Raw genomic sequence first — 20,933 nt, forward strand, 5'->3', positions numbered from 1 at the left:
TTTGTTCCTATATGGATATTCTGCATCAGGGCTTCATTTCCAGAAACAACTTATTTGCTATAGAGAAAGTTTTAATTAGGAAGTATTAATTAATAGGCTTCTTCCATTAATTTAAAAACCTCTTTCTAGAAAATCTGTGTGTGTTTCAGTCACATAAATAGCTGCATAGCAGCACAAGCACACTTGAGAGAGAATTAAATGAGTTAACTTGAATGCTGTAGTTTTGCTTGTAATTTATCTTTCCTAAAAGCTATGAACTGCGTGTAATTGTGATGCTGAGGGATACTGGACCATTCAATAGGGCACATACAGAGCACTAGGAAAGAGAGCACTTGCTCTTCCAGCTGAGTTCCTGGTCAGTTTGCACATTCTCTCTGCTGAAACTTCCCCTGAAGTTTTTGGTGCAGTACAGTGTTAAAAGCATGTGCAATGTCTTCCACATCTTATCAGAAATGGCCACAGCTTAACGAAGATTTGAGACCATTATAATTATATATACATAAAATCTTGTCTTGAGGCTTCTAAAACATTGTTATGAACTAATGCAGCAGCAGAGATGGTAATCAAACTTTGCTGTCATGTGGACAGTGCAAAACATAGATGCAAAGCACAGTTCAGGTATATTTCAATTGGAAGTTATTTCGGATGTGCTCGCAATCAGGTGCCATTTGCTGAGGGATGAGATTTAGTGGAGAGTAGTTAGGAACTTGTTAGTTTTACAACTGAAATGAAGTTAGTATGATTTAGGTGTAAGTCATAGTCATTTGATGTAGGCTGACTGGCTTTTCTTGTAGTGGCCCTTCATGCTAGCATTTATCCTTCTTGTGTCTGCTTTCCTCTCCTCCAGAGCAAACTCTTGATTGTCTGTGGGGATTGGGTGAAGCTACCTTGATGTATGTCTGGATAGCCTCCAATGGCCATCTGGTGCTGCTTAGCTGTACCTTCTGGACCAGAAATGAGATCATGCGGGGAAGGAGCCAACAAGTTCTCATGGCCGCTGATCTCTGGCTTGGATGTGTAACAAAGAGCTCCTGGAGTAAAGGAGGTAAATTAAATGGAGATACTAGTCAGTGTTTTTGTGGCTCATTGCCTTAACTGGTTTCTTGGAAAAAATAGTTTCTGAATGGCTGTGTTCCTGTTGTTCTTTTGTATTTTTTTGAGGAGACTAGACTTTGCAAAGTCAGAATGCACAATAGCTCTGTGAGGCATCTTTAAATTTTTCTTGATATTAGGAACCTGGCAAAGACAACTTAATTCTTCACCCTTATGCAATGCTGAACTGGCAATTGACAGCTAGGGTAGCCCACCAGGCTGGAGTCAAATTAGGAGTACATGCTAATGTTTGTTTTAGCAGTTCTAATCTTAGAAACTGGGGGGGGAAACTGCATGTGTGGCCTATGTGACGTAGATGTGACTGTTCCTATTTCATTGCATGGTGGGTTTCTCCACGCAGGTTTTTCTCTTCTCCCTCAGCTATCTGATCATTAAGCAGTAATAGACATTTTACTAAATTCTATGACTATTAATGGGACTGAAGTTTCTTTCATACTGGTAAGTGAATAAAACTCATAAAGTTGATCAAGAATTGTACGTGTGTGGAATCCAGCCTAAAAGTAATAAGGATAAGTGCCTGTAATTTTTATTCCTAGATGTATATCTGACACTCTTGCGGTTATTGTGGAGTGATAAACACCTATTCAGTGAGTTTTTCTGCTAGATTTCTTAAGTGACACTGTAAATTCAGTGACTATGCTGATGATTAGGATAACCTGTGTTATACTACGGTATTTTTTTATCTTATTTCCTGGACTTTCCTTTTCTAGTATGTCAAAATATTTAAGAAAGCAGCTGTGAATATTTTTTTTTTGTTGATCTGGTGCACTTTTTCTGGGAGTGGATGTCATTAGCCAAATTAAAATTATTCCTCTTAGCTGACAAGTCAGCCTGAGCAGACAGGCAGATGAGGATGACAGTCACGGTACAGAGAAGGAAAAGCACAAGACCAAAATACTATGGCCTATGTTACAGATGCAGGCAGGCCTACTGGCTCCTAATGGCCACTTCTTGTTCTAAAACTCTGTGAAAGCAGAGGCTTTCACAGCAGTGGGGAAACTGGGGAGGCCAGGAGATGAACTAAAGGGAAAGGTAGGACTGTAGTACACACAGAAAAACTCTCTCGCTCTGTTTTTAGTTTGCAAAGTCATGGTTTTGGTTTTTTGTATGACAGCTGTGGTTCAAGAGTCACATTAATGCCAGGTATACTGGGGAAAGTCATTGCTTTTTCAAGTAAGTGACAAGAGGAATAGTTTCCAAATTTAGCATTTAAAGGGAAAAAAGCATTTAAGCATTAAACAGTGATTGCTGAGAAACATCTTCAAACCAAACTTTCCCTAGGTATTTCTATTTTCTTATTCACGAAACAAGTAAAAAGCCCCTATGCCATCTCAAGTAACGTGTCCCAAAAGCTGTCATGCTATCAATCTAAAATGCAATCTAACTCTTAAGAGACTTGTTTAAAAACAAACAAACAAAAAAAACCAACAACAAAACCCCAAAACTTAATACTGCCAGTTGGTGAGCTGAAGTGATGGGCCTGCTTACTTGGAGAAACAGGAGTTGAGATGAAAATATGACCCAGAGGACTGGCAGACACACATTCTTGACTGGTGATATTCAACTCTTTAGTTGTGAAAAGAGGAGATGACCAGATGGCTATTAACAATTTGGTTTTTCAGGGAGCAAAGATATTTCCACATCCTTCTTTTTTGGTACTGTGTCAATGCTTATTGCAATGAAAGACACGGCTATTGCTTTTTTAGTATGTGGGGGGAAAAAGGACAAGTGCAATGTACCTGCTGGAGGACCTGCTTATCTCAGGTATTTTCTTTCTCTGCATTGCCGAAGTTGAGAAATCTGTCTTTGTAACGTTTTCAGTCTTTGTTGCCTTGGCAGCCCAGATCCCAAATCTGATCTTTCTTCTGGCAGCGTGTGATGTTGCAAACGAAGCGTGGGAGGGCCACATGCGATCTGCAGTGTTCTGTGATGAGCCCTGTGGCCCTCTGTCTTTTTATAAAGAGATATGGCCCTCAGAGACTACGGGTCCCAGCAAGCAGTGCTCCATTTTGATCTGATAACAACATGCTCAAATCTAGATGTGCCTTGCATGTTACGGCGTGCTAGCTACATGAACCACACCTCAGCATTCAAGATAAAGGTGCTCCAGACTGCTCCAACCAACGCAAATAGGTGCAGCTCTGGCCACAAGCTGGATTTTTCTTTTTCTTTTTTTTTTCTTTTCCTTTTCTTCTGTCCCTCATTTTAACGAATTGTCTTTGTTTCCTATCCAGTATTGCAATGGGATTCTGGTATATAGGATGATAGCTCATCATTTTCGATAACTCTGCTTTTGGTTTTTGGGTTCTTCCAGATGCTTCTTTTACCTTCTCTAAGATGGCTCCCCTCATATGCTGTTCAGGGATGGGCAAAAGTTTTGGAAATGGCTGATTGCTTCAAGAAAGGGTGTTGTTGCAAGACATCCAGCCCAGTTTTTACTTACCAAAGAGACCTCGTTCATTCAGACAAACTTTGGCTAAGCAGTCTGAAATTTGGGGTGGTTTATCTGATAGGATTTTTTTTTTAAAGTTTGTCCAATATGGGGAAAGACTCTACCCTAATTTGACATGGACAGCTGAGGAAGGAACTTTGACACACCTTTGGACGTGAGCAGTTTAAGACACCTGCTCTGAAATGGCTTCAGATTTAAGAGTGCAAAAGCTGACTCTGCTTGGATGCAGTTCAGGATGGGAGCAATCCCTTGCTTCCACTCTTAGGCTAGATACCTTACAAGATGGTTTGCATGTAGCTTACTTCTCTACAGCAATACTTTTCCAAGTCCTGGTCTTCAGCTGGCTCTGCATCTGAACAAGTGAAGGCATGACCAGGAGTTCCTTTGGGATTTCACTGCATTTCAGATATTTCTTAGGGAGTTTGTAAACCCTGCGTGACTCCTCTGAGATGGTAGTGTTTCTGGTATCTGTTGTAAAATGCAAACCCAAGACGTCAAGTGCCCTGAATTATCACTCATCTTTATTTCTTGCTTTGTAGTCTTGTTCAAAAAAAGTTCAGTAGAGCGAAGAGCTTTTTTTTTTTTTTATATATATTCTTGTAAAACCCAGGTAAATACTGCTTACCACCACAAGAATGGCTGTATCAGGTTGACCAAGAGCCCCTTTTGGCCCAGTAATCAATCTCAGTTCGTGGTCAATAATGGACTGGTAGGGAAAGAATAGAAATGATGTTATATGTGAGAAAAGAGTTCCATATTGGAGTGCTCTCCTGCTTAGGAACTTGGGCTTCCTAAGTTAGCAGTTGCTGCTGGATCATGGTTACTCTTCAGTTCCTGCCAACATATTTTCTGTCACTCTGCATCCTATATGTGCACTTTTGCACATTTAACATAAAAAAAAAAAAAAACACTACTACTTGGATTTAGTTCTTAGTGTAGCTGTATAGTATGTGTATTACATGAAAAGCTGCATGAAGGAAAATCAGATGTCAGTACTCCTTCCTGCTTGATGTTTTGTATATTTTGAAACTGGAGATAATTCTCAAGACTGCAGTTTGGTCATGTATTAGCTCTATTTATAATTCTTATTGAACCCTGAGATCTGGCTTTTATCTCAACCTGGTAAATAATGGAACCTTTGGCTATTAGAGTGAGGATAAATATATAAATAGAGAAGAACAGTTAATGAATAAGGACCTGGTCCACAGAGATGACAGTGAATAAGGATACTTTTCAAACCCTCAGCACAATAAAACCAAGCACATTTGGCCTTATCCAACACCTGAAGAATTTCCACTGCTTCCAAAGGGGTGCTTTGTTAGCCTGCATAGTATGAATTCTTATCTCTGTATCCTTTATCTTTTTTTCATTTTTCTTTTTTCTTTTTATCTTTCTTCTTTTTTTTTTTGTTGTTGTCTTCTGGTTTTGTTCTTTTGTGTTTTTTTTTTTTTTCATTTTTCTGGGTTTATGTTGGTTTTTTCCTTTATTTTTTCTGTTTCTCTGGTTTTCTGGTTTTTTTTTTCCTTTTTTTTTGTTTGTTTTTCTCTTTTTTTCTCTCTCCTCTCTCTCCTCTTTTCTTGTGTTTTCTTTTTTCATTTTTTTTTCCCTGTTCCTTTTTTAAGCACAGTTATGTTATTTGATTTGACTCCCTTCTGTAGCACTGTATTCTGTAGAAACAGCTTCATGGAGAGGAGTGGCACCACGGTATACTAGGAACAGCCTATTAGGTAAAGGTTGATCCAGTGCTTTTAAAGGAATAGCCAGCTATAGAAACATGGGTTTCTTCAGAGGAATACTGTAGTAAGGAAAGTCAAAAAGTCTTTGATGCATACTTTGAGAAGTCTCACCAGTCTTCTATTCTTATTCTAGGGCATACTTCTTTTGTTTCCACTGCAAGGCATATTGTTTGGTGTATTTTTAACCAGAGCAAGTTTTAATGAATTTATACCTGCATGTAAACCTATCAAACTGCTGCACTGACAAATTTATCGTGGGATTTCTATCCAAGCCCCATTTTATTCTGACTTTCTGGCAGATATGAGTCTTTTCCCCTAAGGCACTTCAACTGTGCTGTCTTTTCTACTCATGGATATTCTCTTGCTCTCTCTGACTCCACCTCAAATATGTCTGCATCTTAGGACCTGGTTATTCTACTGTTGTCCCCTGGTGCAATTACAGCATGATTAAAATATGCAGTATGGCTGGGACCTTGATCATGTTCTAACAAGAATATAACCTTAGACATATAGCTCAGTTACAGTGTTCTAATGATGTCACGGAGCAACGCTGCTCGTCTTCAGAGCATGGGGTGGGGCTGTAAGTGCTTTTCCTTGGCATATTTCTAGTCACACCACTTACTATTGTTGTATTTCAAATGTCATTATCCCAGGTGCCTAGATCAGCCCCAGGGATGAACTTACAGATACCTCTACACAGCCTTTACAGCATTTTGCTGCTGTCTGCAGCTCTAAAGGAGTAGTAGTATGCACTTTTTAGTTTCCCCTTATTTTCAAAACATTAAGTACTTGTGGAGTTACAAACTCTATTCCAAGAAAGCACATATACTTATTCGTTATATATTTTAATTCTGGGACCCTGATTTCAGAGGCCAGTCTCTGACTAGTGGTTTTCAAGAACGACCTTTACCTTAAGGACAGGCAGTCCACTAACTAAGCAGTCATAATTTCTTATTTTGTTCACTTTTGGCCCCTTCCTGGGAAGTGTCAAATACTATTCACTGTCAGAGACAAGATCCTGGACCAGATGGACCACTGGTTTCTCTCAGTTCTGCACATGCTTAAGTTATGACTCTGAGTCTATTTTATAAGCTATTCCAAATACAGAAGCATTTAAAAAAAACAAACCCAACAACATCCACACCACCACCACCACCAACAACAAAAAAACCCCAAACCACACACACACAAACCAAAAAAATGACCTTTCTATGTTTCTCCATTACCACATCTTGTTCTGAGCCTGTGGCCGATGGGATAGGAGGGAAAAAAACCCCTGTTTTCATTAAGTCCTTTTACTTTAACATCCTGGCTTTTTGTGTATCCTTGTTTAGCTATGAAAGAATGGGAGATGGCATAAAGAAGAATGGCAGATAAAAACAGGTCTGTGCCTCCAATGGGGAGACATCCTGCCACTGAATCTATCATGGAAAAAAGGCACTGCACTCCTGATGCCCCTGTGGAGGAGGAATATTTCCTCATGACACTTTTAAATGTGTTGCATTGCAACAGAGCTTCCTTCCTACGGAGCATTGCCCCACGCAGCCATAACGATTAGGTTGCGTATACTTGACTTGAGACATTCCCTGTGCCCTGTAGCCACAGCCAACAGTACCAGTGATGCCCAGCAAATCAATGCTTCCTTATATGCTACGTGTTTATAAGCCTTGTCATTCTTCAGGAATCCATCAAGTTCAGTACAAATATGTCTGCTATGGGGCATGGAAAAAAATCACAAACATATTTCTTATCATTGTGGGGCTTCTTTCTTTCAGGGAAATAGGTTCCATAGAAAGTGGAATGGGATTTCTCACTCAGAAGATGAGATGTTGAAAGTGATGTTCCTAACAAAGTCCTGTGTGGGTTTGTTTAGAGTTTCAGTGTCCCTTGGATTTTCTATGTAGTTCTACTCGTTCCTGTGCCTGTGCTCTGCCATAGCAGCCTTTGCAACCTGGAGACCTTTCAGCTGTGTGGTCTAGGAGACAAGAGAAGGAAAACTTTCACAGAAGCACTGGTCAGAACAATTTGCTATTCTATCCCTCCTGGGGTTGATTTCCATGTTTTCTTTGAATTTCTGTCATTTGACTTGAAGACAGTCTTAATTTTTGACAAACCTGAAATGATCTGCAGAAAGCAGACACTCTCAAGAGTTGTGCTTAGCCCAAAACCCAGTTTCCAGTCAAACTGATCTTTTACAGGTTTTGAGTGGGTTTTTTTTTTTCAGTCTGAGTTCTATTCACATGTTTGTTTCTTGACTGGGATGATTTTTTGCTGGTTTAGTGAGCTGAATCAACTCTTCCAGGAATCAAATGAATAGCACAGAAGTCACAAAGGGTAAGAGAGGGAATAAGTTTTAAGTTTTCCTATTCTTTGTTTCTAGCTTGAGTGCTTAAATGGATAAACACCCCCACCCCCCACCCCCTTTTTTTTTTTTTAACCCTTTTTTCTTTGCAGTTTATATACCATTTAGCCAAGGAATTGTGCTTGGTCTCAAGACACACTTGACAGCACTTCCATTGACTTCAATGTAATAGATTGAGATCCCCTAAAAGGTGACACTTTAATGGGTACGTTGGTGCAAGATATTTTTCTTCTATGAAGTCTTTAGAACTGTTTTCAGTACGTTATTTATAAGCAGGTGTATTATTCCAATCCTAGCGAATAATGAACACAACACTACTTAGGAAAATAATACTACAGTTTTGAGAAACAGATTTTAAGACAAGAACATCATAAATTTCACTTACATTCTCTGCATCATCTCAGCAGAGTCACTGAGCCCCAAACATTTTATTTTCTTTTAAGATTTTGGATGTTTGTAGTCTCTAAACACCTTTCAGTGTATGCTGAGCAATGTGACTGCCATCTGTTTTGTGCTGAAGCCAGAGTACATGCTGGCACAATTTTTGCTGTAAGACAACCCCATTGTGCCCATTCATTACAAGTCCTGGGGCTGCCTGAGAGGACTCAGAGCTGCAGGCCAGGATGTGACTGAGTGGCAGCAAAGTGGAGCAGTGAACAAGGAGTTCAGGTTGCTGAAGGACTCTTGAACAGGAGGCAGTTTGGCTCCAGGCAGTGTCCTTTGCAGACCCCAGTCTCCATTCTCTGACTAATGCCCAAACAGGTACCTCCTGCCAGGTGTTTCTTGGCTTCCATAGTTTTTTGCAAGCTTTTCTCTGTCCTCAGGCTGCTTTAGAAACAAACTCTCTTCTACAAGACAGAAATTTGAGGTCTGAAGCAGAAGTGCAGCATCTATGGGAGATCAGAGCAAGTCTAATTTTTTTTTAGGTTGAAAAGTTGTGGGTTTACATCCCTGTCCAACACTGAGAGCTATGCTGCCTTGTAAAATAGTAGGTTGTGGGTTTGGCTGCAAGAATTTCTATCCATCCTGATGCATTTGTTGACAAATTAATGATGCTGGTTTATGTATTCATGAAGAAGTTGATATGGCTGGGCTTCAGCAGTCTGCGCTCAAGGACGGCAGCTGAGATTTGATTCTTGTGCAGTGCATGGCAAGCTTCTTGTTTACTCTCTGAATGTGCATGAGCACAGGTTAAGTTATAATCAAGTTGAGAATTCATGCTGTATTCCAGGAAGCGGCGTTTTGCTTCAGCGATTTTGTTTTTCTTTAAGGTGTTGACCAGTACTTTGGAATTTAAAACTATGTATCCTGAAGAAGGCATAGAAAAGTAATTTGAATGCAAACTGTATTAAACACTCACATCCTGTATCCTAGCAGGAATTTCACCAAACAGGGGAGGTATTCATTGAACTAGGAGCAAAGCAATGTCAAGTTGAGAAGGAAATTACTATGGAAATGAGTTTTAAAAGCCTGAGGCAGATGTAGGGAGAGGCACATTGTACTGGGAATTTTCCTCACACTCTCTAGCTTATATGGCCTTTCCATTACTTCAACAGCATATAAGAAATCCTTGGCTTGGAACACAGTCTCTGAATTTCAGCAGGTTTGCACTATTGCTGCAGGCCAGCTTCCCTGTTAAGAGAAGCCTCCAGCTTCAGCTAGGATTGGGGCATCTGCTTGGTTAGGAACGGCCTTGCTTGGGGCAGACCAGAGGTCCTTTCAGCCTAACATTTTGTCTCTGTGGTCAGTAATGGATGCTTAGGAGGGAATGAGAGAAATATATTAACTGCTTTCCTACGATATTCTCCCAGTGCTTGGCAAGGAGCAGCTGAGCACGTCTGTAGGTTTAATAGTCCTTGATTTAGAGTTTTGGTGGTTTTTTCTTCCATGGATTTATCTTTTTTTTTTTTTTTTTTTTTTCGAATAGTGCATTTCGAGGTTCCATATCTTGTGGCAATGAGTTCCACAGCTAACCTGTGCAGTGGAGGGGGGGGGGGGACAGGACAAAAACAAAAAAACACCAAAAAAACCCAAACAAAAAAACCCCACAAACAAAACCACAACCAAACCACCAACAAAAAACCCCAACAACAAAACAGCCCTCTCCAATCTGCCTAACAATAATGTATAATGTCCCACAACACTTTCATGTTCTAGAGAAATGGCAAATAAACTGCCTATTTATTTTCTCCGTTCTCTTTATGATTAAATAGACTTACATCATGTTTTCTGTTGAAAGATTTTTGAGTTGTTGACTTAGTTCATTGCAGAAAGATGGTGGCACAAGCAGAAAGTGATATTTTTCAGGAACAGCAGACAAGTCCTGTAGTGGATTCCCATAAATTCTGGAATATTCCTGAAGCAGTAGTGGATTCCTGATACACTCTGAAATGGATAGATTGCTAGGAAAGAGATATATGGTTTCAGGCTGGAGAACAGAAAATGTTAATCATGTTGGCAATAATTGATGAGAAATGATTGCGTGGGAGAAGAAAATGAGTTGTTAATGTATAAATAAAAGTGTATGTGTTTACAGATTGTTGGGGGATTAATGGAACTTTGAAGACCTCGGTCTATTCCAGTCCCTCAGACATTGAAAGAGAATAAACTGTAACCCCCCCCTCCCCACCCATTTTTCTTTTTTCGTTTTGTTGCTAAAAATGTGAAGGGAAGAAAAAGAAAATATCCCAATAGACTGAAAAAACAGGTTTTTGTTAAACTATCTGACAAAGTGAAAGTACTTAATACAGCTCTTTCTTTAATATACTTGTTTCATTCAAAACACTGTTAAAACTATTGTGATCACTCCCAGTAAAAGCAGAAATGTATCTGTTGCAGAGCTGTTCATGCTCAGCTGTGTCACTGGAGTTGAAATTACATGAATGTGTACCCATTGGAAAGCTTAACAAAAACTGGTTTAGGCACTGAACTGGGGAAGATGATATAAAGTGAGGTTCCAGTTGGAGGCTGTCTTCAAACAAAATACTTTATCTGCATAGCTTAGAAGTTTATAATTTTGTCATAAACCTAAGCTTTGTGGCTATCCACTATAGCTTTGAGACAAAATTTATATGCCAAATCTGGGGAACACAGATTTGTTCAGAATACAAGTCCTTATGTCTTGCTGTGTCTTCATTTGCTACATCTGGAGAGCACAGAAGGGAGAGCTTATGAATTGGAAAGTCCCAAATTTGTGTCCCTTTCCTGTCTCACATGCAGTAAAATTATTTTACGAGGCTCAATTATGCAGTACTATCACATTGTATATTGATATTAAGAATAATCTGAGGTCTGATTAAACTCCTGTCTGCTGGTATCTGTTCACTTTTTTGAATGGAACTTGGTTTGGACTCCAGGTCCTGTGAATCCTGCTGAGAAGAATGTTTACTCTAATTTCCTTCTAATCGGCTAGGAAGGAACGTGTGCATGAATGTTCATTCTCCTTTTCTGACTCCCTCTATATAATGCAGCAGATTCTTTTCAACATCCCTCCCCCCCAAGTAATAACTTCAGAAACACTTGCATTATTCTTAAGTATAAAAAATTATTTTAAGAAAGACAATTTTAATTATTTTTTTAATTTAACTTTAAATGCCACTGACCTGCACATTGGAACCTGTCTATTATGCCAAGATCCCAGGTTTAGGAGAGTCTGAAGAGGTATCTCTTGGATGAACAGCCTGGGCAAATTGGTCAATCAATCTGGTTGTCACATTTGTTCAGGAAGCGGAGGTATAGGTGCCAAGGTGTTCCTTTGTGATCCTTCTGTAGCAGTAATACGTGTAGGAGGACTTCAGTGTTTGTGTCTGTTCCATTTCCCTGCTGCTGATGAGTTAACAAGCTCTAATCAATAACTCAGAATGTTCTTACGAAGATGCCTACAGGTAAGCAGCTAAGCCAGTAAGAATTTAACAGAACAATGATCAAGGTCAGTTACCTTTTTAGTCTATTCTGATTTTGGCCACCTCCTCTGTTTTTGGCCCTTATCCCAGGGTCTGCCTCTGTGCAGTGTGTTGCCAATGATTAGAGCAAGTCACAGTGCTGTGCAGTGTGAGGACTGAAAATGAGTTAGTGAGGTCTTGGTGCCTTATCTCAAGTACTCTGCAATGTATCATACTTGTTCCCTGATTAGGGCGAGTGTCTCTCATGTCACTCCTGTGGCTCATGAAATACTAACCTGGAAGACCTGTTACTCTTCATAGCCTGGAAAGATTTGGGTTCCCTATGTCCCAGTGAGCAGGCTTGTAAAGAATTGAAAGGACATAAATAGAAAATCAAATGCTCTACTAGAAGAGAAATAAATGAACTGTAGGAATAACAGCTCTACAAAGTACTTATCTCCATAAACTGTAAATTCTATAAAACTATAATCATGTCTGCCAGTTAGTCATCTTCTAGTTTGTGTAGATTCATGGAATGTATTTATTGGCAGTTCTCACAACAGGCCACCCTGTACTTGCCCAAGTGTTTCACGTTATAGGAGGCATGTTGAAGCCTGTCCATTTTCCTTTGCACTACATCCAATTACTGCATTTAATTATTCTTTTCCTACATCTCTGTATATATTTCTCCTCAGCATTCAGTCATTTCTTCTAGTGATAGCCATTGCAGACAACTGGTTGATGCCATGCAGTTGAAAACTTGCACTGACATCAATGGTGGTTATTGCTTTTGAGCCTGTCCAGCCCTGAGAGCCCTCTTAAAAGGTGCAAGACTTGACTTTCAGGTACTGGGTGCTCTCAGCTCGAGGTGGAGTCAGGCAGCATGTCAGGCCTTTGCCAATGAATGTGTCTGCATGTGAGAGTATCGGGAAGCCTGAACTTACATTAAAAAAGATAAAACTTCCAAAGACCGATCAAAACTCCTTCCTCTGCAAGCTCCTGTCTTGCACAGCTCTACATCCAGCTACAGCTACTGGGGCACTGCACGAGGGCCTACATGAACGAGGCTGTAAAGAAGCCACCAGAAAGATGTTTGGGTGGGGGCACCGGAGGTTGTGGTGTCCGGATAAATGCTAGAGCCAGTGCAGGTACTCGAGAGGCAGTGGGGCTGTGCTAGCCAGCAGAGCCAGCCCTTCCAGCCCTTTTGGGTTTTTGTTTTGGTGAAAATCCAATGCTATGTCCTTTTAAAACAGCAGGTGAGAAAATTACCATTTCAGTTCTCAGGCTATCTCAGGGAGTCTTACAGAGGACCCGAGAATATAGGACTACATTCAACTGACCCTTTTTACAATAAAAAGCAGTAAAAAAGAGGTGCCTTTCCATAATTTTTGTGTGTCTATGGACATAATAGTCTAAATAGCTTGGCCTTGGTATGTTTGGGTTTTTTTGTTTAGTTTGGTTTGGGTTTTTTGTGAGCCAATTATTATTCAAACCTAAGAATTTTATTCTACAGTTTGTACAATTTTTCAATGCTCTGGTGCTTAGAAAGGCTTTTCATTCTCCTTTACCCACCCAGAATCAGTAAATGTCTTGTCCAGCCTGTCTTCCTGTAGTGATCTGCTTTCTGCATGAGGACAAGATGGGCCATAACTGATGGAGGCTATCAGCGCTCTGTAAAGATGCATTGAGATTGTCGCTAGACAGTGGGGGACAAGAGCAGCTGCCTTCCTTTGAGACCCCAAGCCTGCAGCCTTTGAGCTGTTCCCCTTGCTGCCAAATGAGAACTCTAAAGCAGATCTCCCTCCTTGCTCAAAAAATGGAGAATTAAGCTCAGATTTCCTGCTCTCTGTAACTTTAAGTTGCCATGTATAACAGACTATTCTTCACATCCTGATCGGAAGGTGAGATTTTAGGAAAAGAGTCTCTTTTTTTGTGAGGAGAAAGCTTGCAGCTTCTTCCGTATAACAGCCTGTTGTTATGGCTGGGGACAGCAGGATGGGTTAATCGTGGCCCCATTTCCTGAGGTCTCCTGCAGTCATGATTTGTGAATGCCTGAGAATACCCCTGCTGAATTCTAATTGTTTGTGGCAGTCGGCACATGATTTCAAGTGTTTGGTCACAGCAGTGTTCGTTTTCTGCTCTTTTAATCTTTGATGGATGTTGCGCCTGGCTTCACTGATGTGGTTCATGACACAGTAGGCAGTGATTTCCTATAAGATGTTTTGTCTCAACTACAGAGGTGTGGAGTCCCTATACGATGGCCAATATTTATTAATGACATCCCAAGGATTCTAAAGAGAAAGCTCTGCCATAGACCATTAGAACCTAATCTATTCCAAAATGTCAGATGCAGTTAAGCAAGAGCTATCTTGATTGCACTGAGAATTTCCTCATTAGTTCAGACTCTGATTAGAACACTGATTAAAGGCTTTCTCTTTGCAAAGGTTCACTCTTTATCTCTGCAGATATCGTTACTATGTAAGACGTGATAGAGCTAGCTTAAGGCTCATGCAAATGCTAGAACTGAAAAATATTTGTGTCTATGTGTGTGCCCAGTCATTCATGACCATACAGTGCACATGCATGTTTTTCAAAATGCTCTTAATTAGTAACATTAAAAATGTTCATTTCTGAATATGAATAGGTTGAATTTTGTTGCACTTTTCAAACTATTCAGCTGGTGTTATTAGTATGCACTTGCACTTGTATAAGAGGTCAAATTTTCATATCATATGTAAAGCTGTAGGATTAAGATTTTAACAGCAATTTGGGGGTTGCTGGGATACAAAGTATTTTGTGCAGAATATTTGGTATCTGAGATCATTACGACTAGCCAAATTGCTTCCTGTGATTTAAACACTGCTCTTGCTGTTCACTCGAAGCTACATGATTGTGATAGTGCTGAAATATTCGAGGCTCCTCCTAATGTTTTACCTACAAATAACATCAAGCTTTGGCATATGCCTTTAAATATCTCATGATGTTCAGTGAAGATTGCAATTTCATTTATAAGCTCTGAAAAGAAAGTCTTGTTGATTCATTATGTGTTTATATAGTGCTTAGGACAATGGGGATGAGGTCTTTGGATATTTCTGGAGCCTAGATAATAAGCTGACATTATCAAGAAATAAAAACATCCGTGAGGCAACTGTCAAAGCTTCCAAATGAATTTGCAAGATTTTTTTCTTGAGTATTTTGTAGTTAACTGCTTTGTGCATGAATCATTTTACAAACACCTTGTAGGCTAATGAGAAATAACCCAGAAAATAAGACTGCTTTAAGAAATTGTATGGAAGTCAGTGTTCTCATAAGAGGGATTTGATTGTTTTTTCTGGCCTGGTCAGATTAATAATAGCTAAACATTGCTGCCAGTTGGTGGCCTGGGTTTGCATGTTTGTATGTGAAATAGGAACATAATATTAAGTGGTCGTATTGGTCCAGTTACCACTGGACAGATAGTTTGTTTAATTATTGACAAACTTTAGCAGGGAGGCCATGCTCTGGAGGGCACTAAGCTCGAGTACACTGCTTCTGAAGTTCGCTTGTAGACCATGGGGGAGTGTTGACCCTTTATGTGCCAAAGTCAATCTCAATCTTGTTCAACAATTAAAAAAAAAAAAACCAAAACCCAAACTAGCTGTTTCATTGCAAATTCCATATAGGATGTACCATGTACCTTGTCTTATAGTTGACAGGCTGAAGCCTTGATTTTGCTTTTTCATGAGTGTCCCTTGCATTAAATAATTGAGGTTGCCCTTTGTGCTCATGGATTTGATGAATTATGGAAAACCTTTTGGGCTGATCCTCTTTGGGGTAGGGTTACCGGGGCTGCCAAAGATGGTAGCAGGGCTTCTTCTAGTGAGCTGTCACAGTAACAGCATATCATAGGATTAAGACAAAACCAGATCTTTCTACTGCAGAGTTGTCTGCTGACTAACTTCTAATTAGTTTTGCCAGATTTATCACAGACTTGCTGTTTGCTGTCAGATCTCCTGCACAAGTGAGCCACAAAAACTCTGGTTTCTCTGTATTTGAGTGATGGTGACCATTTAGTTAAACCCCAAGTTTTCTGAATCCTAGGCCAGTGTTTTTATGTCCTGCTCTGTGTGACTTTCAATAAATCAGTTAACTTCAGCTAACATACAAAAGAGGAAAAAAAATTTTCAGTACTCCACTCTTACAGCCCTATACACACATATGCAGGCACACAGTTTGTGAATGCTGTGTGCCTTTTTCCTCTTTCAGAATCCTGAGACTGTGTTTACTCTTCTTGAATGAAACAGAATAAATAATAGTGTGGATAGACAGCTGACCAAGGAAAGGAAAGCCTTAGGGGCTGTGACCACAGGTTGTTAAGGTGCTGTGCCACAGACTTGAGGGGAAATAGTTGCACTGTAATTTATTTCCCAATTAGAAGTTGAATTCCTCCTGCCAATGCTGTTTTTCAGGAAACATCTACTCTGTGCAGCCAGGGTTTTTTCAGCACACCTGCAGCTGTTGATGACTTTAGCTGGGTTTGAGAGTGTTTCTGAACATCAGGTCTGTCAGCCTCAGTCTGGCGGAAGGTGTGTCAGCTGGATCCTGCAGAGCTTTTGCTAGTGGCAGACTCTGCAAGGCAGTATCTCTTCGTTTTCCTCCGTGCCCGCCCAGATCCTCAGGGTGTGCTTCCAAAATGTATTTAGCAAGCTTCAACCCACACCCCATTTAAATCTTAAGACCGACCTACTGCAATATTAGCTCCAGAAAGTGAGTGCAGAGGTGCTCTAACAAACATGGAAATGTTGACCCTATCAAATCACTGTGAAGCAGATCCTTAGCTCTACTGTGCTGCTTTTACCTTACTGCAGGAATAAGAAATTACAGGTCTAGTTACATTTGTCCTTCAAGGTTGGTTGATTCCTAAGGGATACCTTCAGTATTTGGAAATCCCTGAGTAAAGTGCTATAAAATCAAGATAGGAGCTCCTGAGTCTCCTCCCCAAAGAATAAGGGATTTAGTTAGAGACGTTAAGACATTGCCAAAATCCTCAGCTGCCCTAGCTCTCTTGAAACTGCTAGGCAGCAGCAAAGTTGTGCCGTTGATGATTAAGCCACTTAACTCCAGGATCAAGGAACTACAAAGGTGGCATCAAGTCATATTTGTGCATGACCCTTTCTGTCACATGAGAACCTGGGTGCAGATCACGATCAGGTCTGCTGCAGTACTTAAAAGCTATGTAATATCCATCAACCCATGTCAGTACTCTGGTCTGTACCTAATTCATGAAGTAGAGTGCAGATGAAGAGAAAAGAATTTGTCTTTGTTGTGTCCTGTAGTCACTGTTGGCACAACATACCCTGATGTCAAATCTTTGGGTCTCTGACATTTAGCATGGAAACAGAGTCATAGGAAAGCAAAATGAACAACTACTAGGAAATGGTTGTGAGAAAAAGCAACCTGTGGTTGGTTTTTAAACTGTGTGGTCAGCTCTGACTTGTCTTCCAATGTAAAAGCAAGCAGTAGTTAAGCATTTTTGAGAATATGAAAATATATGAAGCTGGATGAGGATTCTTCCTACCTGATATTAATCTTAACTTACTAATATCGTGTGTCATCAGGAAAGTGGCACAGCATGGGCTTGCTTAATTTGAGAATTTACTGTCGTAGACATCTGTGAACATATCATTGGGTGTATATATAGCACAGATCAAGATGTAGGATGTTGGGAAAAAAAAATAATCTTGCCACAAGTTTGGGATGAACTCATTACATCACTGATGGTGGAGCCAAGAATGAGTTAAGCAAAGTCTTCCCAGACAAATGTCGGTAGCAGCTCTACAATATCTCAGACAATCAGAGATTGCTGGATAAGTCTCATCCTCTTAAAAAGCCTCATTGTGCTTTTTGCCTTTTTTTTTTTCAAAGTAGAGTTGCTGCACTGCAGAAAAAAGTCATGTCATTGGCATGGGTGTAGCTTATTAGTTTTAATGGCAATGAGTTATGCAGAATACAAAATGTTATTATGTAATTGCTTTGAATATTATAGCATGACTCGAGAAATATAGGAGCCAGTGTGATGAGTATCATGTGGGATGGCTGACACTTTCCTTTCCTATCCAAGTCAAAAAAAAACCAACCTCAGCTAGTTAGCATGAAAGCTTTTTCCACTTTGAATAGAAGTAGAGAAGGTTTGTTCCTTGTCAGGGTTCATAGACACGAAATCCACACATGAACTGGCTCCATTGATGCTGATGGCAAAATTCCAGCAGACATGACAGCCAAAATCCAGCTCCGTGTGGGCTTCAAAGAAAGCAACTCTCCATACGGCAACGTGTTTGAGAAATAACTTACCCTTTGTGGAGGCACAGAGACCATGTTGGCACCATTTAAAACCTCAGAACAGGTATAAATTTAATCATGACAAATGAGCTATAGCTGATAACTTTCAAAGGAGAGAGGGGAATGTTATAGGGAAGATGATGCTAAAGAATATGTTTGAATATCAGGGTAATTTTATTAGCAGCTTGTTAACATCAGGAAGAGCAGTGGTCTTTTTGAGGTTTCATGGAGTTGTTGTGTAGTTAACATCTAGAGGAACAGAGATGGGGGCCTCCTGTAATCTCTTGGTTCTTACCTGCTTTCCTTCATATGCCGAGATGGCTCTTGTCAAATCTTGGAAGGTGGGCAACTCCATCTGTAATTTTGTTCTCTGCCTGTGGCATGCTCCTGCCTCCCTTTTTCCACAAAGGCTCAGCTAGATTCTCGGTACGGAACCAGCGCACCCATTCTTGGACTGTAGGCTCTTGGAAGAGACAGCCGCAAGCAGTCCTTCATGATGTGCTTTGCATTTGAAGTCCTGCTAAAATGGGAGTAACTTTCATGAGACTTCTAGTTAAAATAATCCTAAAACAGAGAAGGAAAAAAGTTGGGTAGACATCGGAGAGGAAAAAGCTAAACAAAACCTTTAATCAATTTGGAGTTTGTTGATTTGTGGCTTACTAACTACACAGGAAATTATTCTTTCCTTATATGCTTTCACCATTGTGGCTTTATCTGCTGTCATCAGCAAATCTATCAAATGAAGCTCTGTTGTCTGTACCTACAAATTACTGTACAGCACAGCTAGAACCTGAGGCATGGTGTTCTCCAATAGACCACCTGCAGCAGGAAGTATTGAAAAGCCAGAATTCAGGCTGTGAATTAATCATCAAGATTTTGCCCACTTTTAATCTGGCAACACACTACATGACTTTAGTGGGGACTTTAATTGGCTTCTTCTCGACTGCAAGAGGGTTTTATGGATTAGGTCCAGACAAGTCCTGCCCCAGACAAAGATACACAAACATTTGCTTAGTGACTGTGAGCAAGCAGCATGCTTTGCCTAAAACTAGAGCCATGTAAAGCCAGGCTGCTGCTGCCGTCACTGGGGTGGTTTCATTTGACAGTGGCAGTTGTGGCTTTTATCCCTCCGTTTATCCTAGTGACAGCAGGAGCAGCAAGCCTATGCCTGCAGAGCCTTCTCTTCCCTCCCTTCGCAGCTCTGCCAATCCATCTCCCCTTCCCACAGCTATGGCAGCCCTTCAGCCCTGGGAGCACTCTGTTTTGCCTGCAGTGCTTAGGAGCAGGTGGAACAGTTCTGGGCCCAGTCTTCTGCATTTACAGATTTACAAAGGATGACGATTTAGAAGTGCTTCAGGGATACTTCAGTTTTTACCTGGGGTCTGATGTGTCTGACAGGCTATGGAATACAAAAATTGAAACAATTGTGCTTTTAGGATACTTCTGACTGTATCTGAGAAGTGCCCTAACTATAGGAATTACTGCAGGGGCAGTACTGAACACATAAAACACTTACAAGTAAGTGTTCTACATACAAGCAGTGTCTGCGATGCTGTGCTAAGAAATGTGACAAAGATGTGTGTTGATAAGCCTGCGTGCTAGAGCCGTATTCACATCAGTATTCAATGCGGTTTGTATCACACAAGTTCCTCAAGACTGTGGGTCACAGACTGGAGTACTTGTGTTGGTTTGTTGTATCTCATCCATGACCACTATTACTGCGAAACACTTGCTGTTTTCTTTATGGGGAAATTAATGGATTTGAAATGTAATAGCTAAGGGATCAAATGTCTTAGGAATAAAAAGCAAATGTAGCTTGTTATCGGCTTCAGTTTAAAAGGTTTCCCCCTTGCCTTTTCTCTTTGTATAATTTAACTCTTTAGAAAGGGGGATGTACTGTGAACAGAAACATGGCCCTGGCCTCAGGTGGGACAGGTAGTTGCTACACTATAGAGATGGTAATTGTGTTACTGTAGCATTTGAATTGGTTCACAGCTTTTGTGTAATGGCCCCTTCTAGCTCAATAAATTTTTCTCTTCCTCACATGAGCCCTTAAGTCATCATCAGAGAGAGGAGATTAATTACACAATGAAGAGGGAGTTGCTGCAAAATGGTCTTAATATGGGTACTCTAAAAAAATTGGCATTTCCCTCAGAAACCTTAGCATGGTTTGTTGTAGGAAAGGCAACAACAGACACATATCTCAAACAGATTATGCTGTCTTAGCTGGGGAGTCCACCTCAGCCTGAGATGTATCCCCGTGCACTCAGAGGTTAGAGGAATGGCTGCCCTAGAAAGGGTGCAGATAAGATAGAGGCTTTGAGACTGTTGTCTGTTGGCGTGCCTTGAATGAGGTGCGTGAGAAGGGCTCTGATATATCAGTTGTCCTGGGTCACTGGGAGAAAACTGTAATACAAGCATACAACATTTCTCTAGGGAAACTCTGGTTTCTTGAATGCAACTCATAAGGGGTTTGGGTTTCCAAATTATTCTTTTAATTGGGGTGTTCACATACTTTCTTTGATGTAAAGTTAGGATGTCATGTTCTGCCTCCCAATGACCAAATGACCAAAAGTTACATTTTAGAATAACTGTTTTGATAGCAATGCTGAACAGGGTGAACAGTCATGATTCTTGTGGGATCAAATTCAAAATTCACCTCAAGGTAGGGTGAAAAATACACAAAGCTGATGCTTTCTTCCTAGCCCCTCCAACTCTAGTAGAACTGCAGTGCGGAAGCTGGGAGGAAAGTTTGGAGTAAATTCTGATCTGCATCCTGCAGGCTTTAGTTTTTCAGTTTTTCTGTGTAACTGGATCAAAATATGATGGTTTCAAAAATAATTCTGAAGATCCAATGAGTCAGGTTAAGGCCACTGTGCAGAATGCTGTTGGTGTGAACTCACAGGAAAAAGCTGCGTCTGGCTGTGGCGCTAATGTATTCACTTTTCATCACAACACTGCAGTGCATCATATAAATGAGTCTGTTCTTTTAGCTGCTGTGAAACTCTGATGGAATGTGCTATTCAAACAAAGTATTATTTTATATCAATGTAACAGATGTAGGCTTAAAG

At 40.4% G+C, this 20,933-nt stretch overlaps 1 long non-coding RNA gene across 2 annotated transcripts; it reads right to left on the reverse strand.

The window, feature by feature from the left end:
• Positions 1-7,775: 7,775 nt before the first annotated feature.
• Positions 7,776-11,703, reverse strand: LOC134518560 (uncharacterized). 2 transcript variants are annotated; one of them, XR_010071995.1, is made up of 4 exons: positions 11,601-11,703; positions 11,266-11,488; positions 9,883-10,065; positions 7,776-8,971 (listed from the first exon to the last, which is right to left on the reverse strand). It is a non-coding gene; the product is annotated as an uncharacterized LOC134518560 (long non-coding RNA). The 2 variants fall into 2 exon arrangements; XR_010071994.1 differs by lacking the exon at positions 11,601-11,703 and having other exon boundaries at positions 11,266-11,519.
• Positions 11,704-20,933: the final 9,230 nt, after the last annotated feature.

This window comes from Chroicocephalus ridibundus, chromosome 7 (assembly GCF_963924245.1).
Source record: "Chroicocephalus ridibundus chromosome 7, bChrRid1.1, whole genome shotgun sequence".
In the NCBI taxonomy this organism is placed as follows: Eukaryota; Metazoa; Chordata; class Aves; order Charadriiformes; family Laridae; genus Chroicocephalus; species Chroicocephalus ridibundus.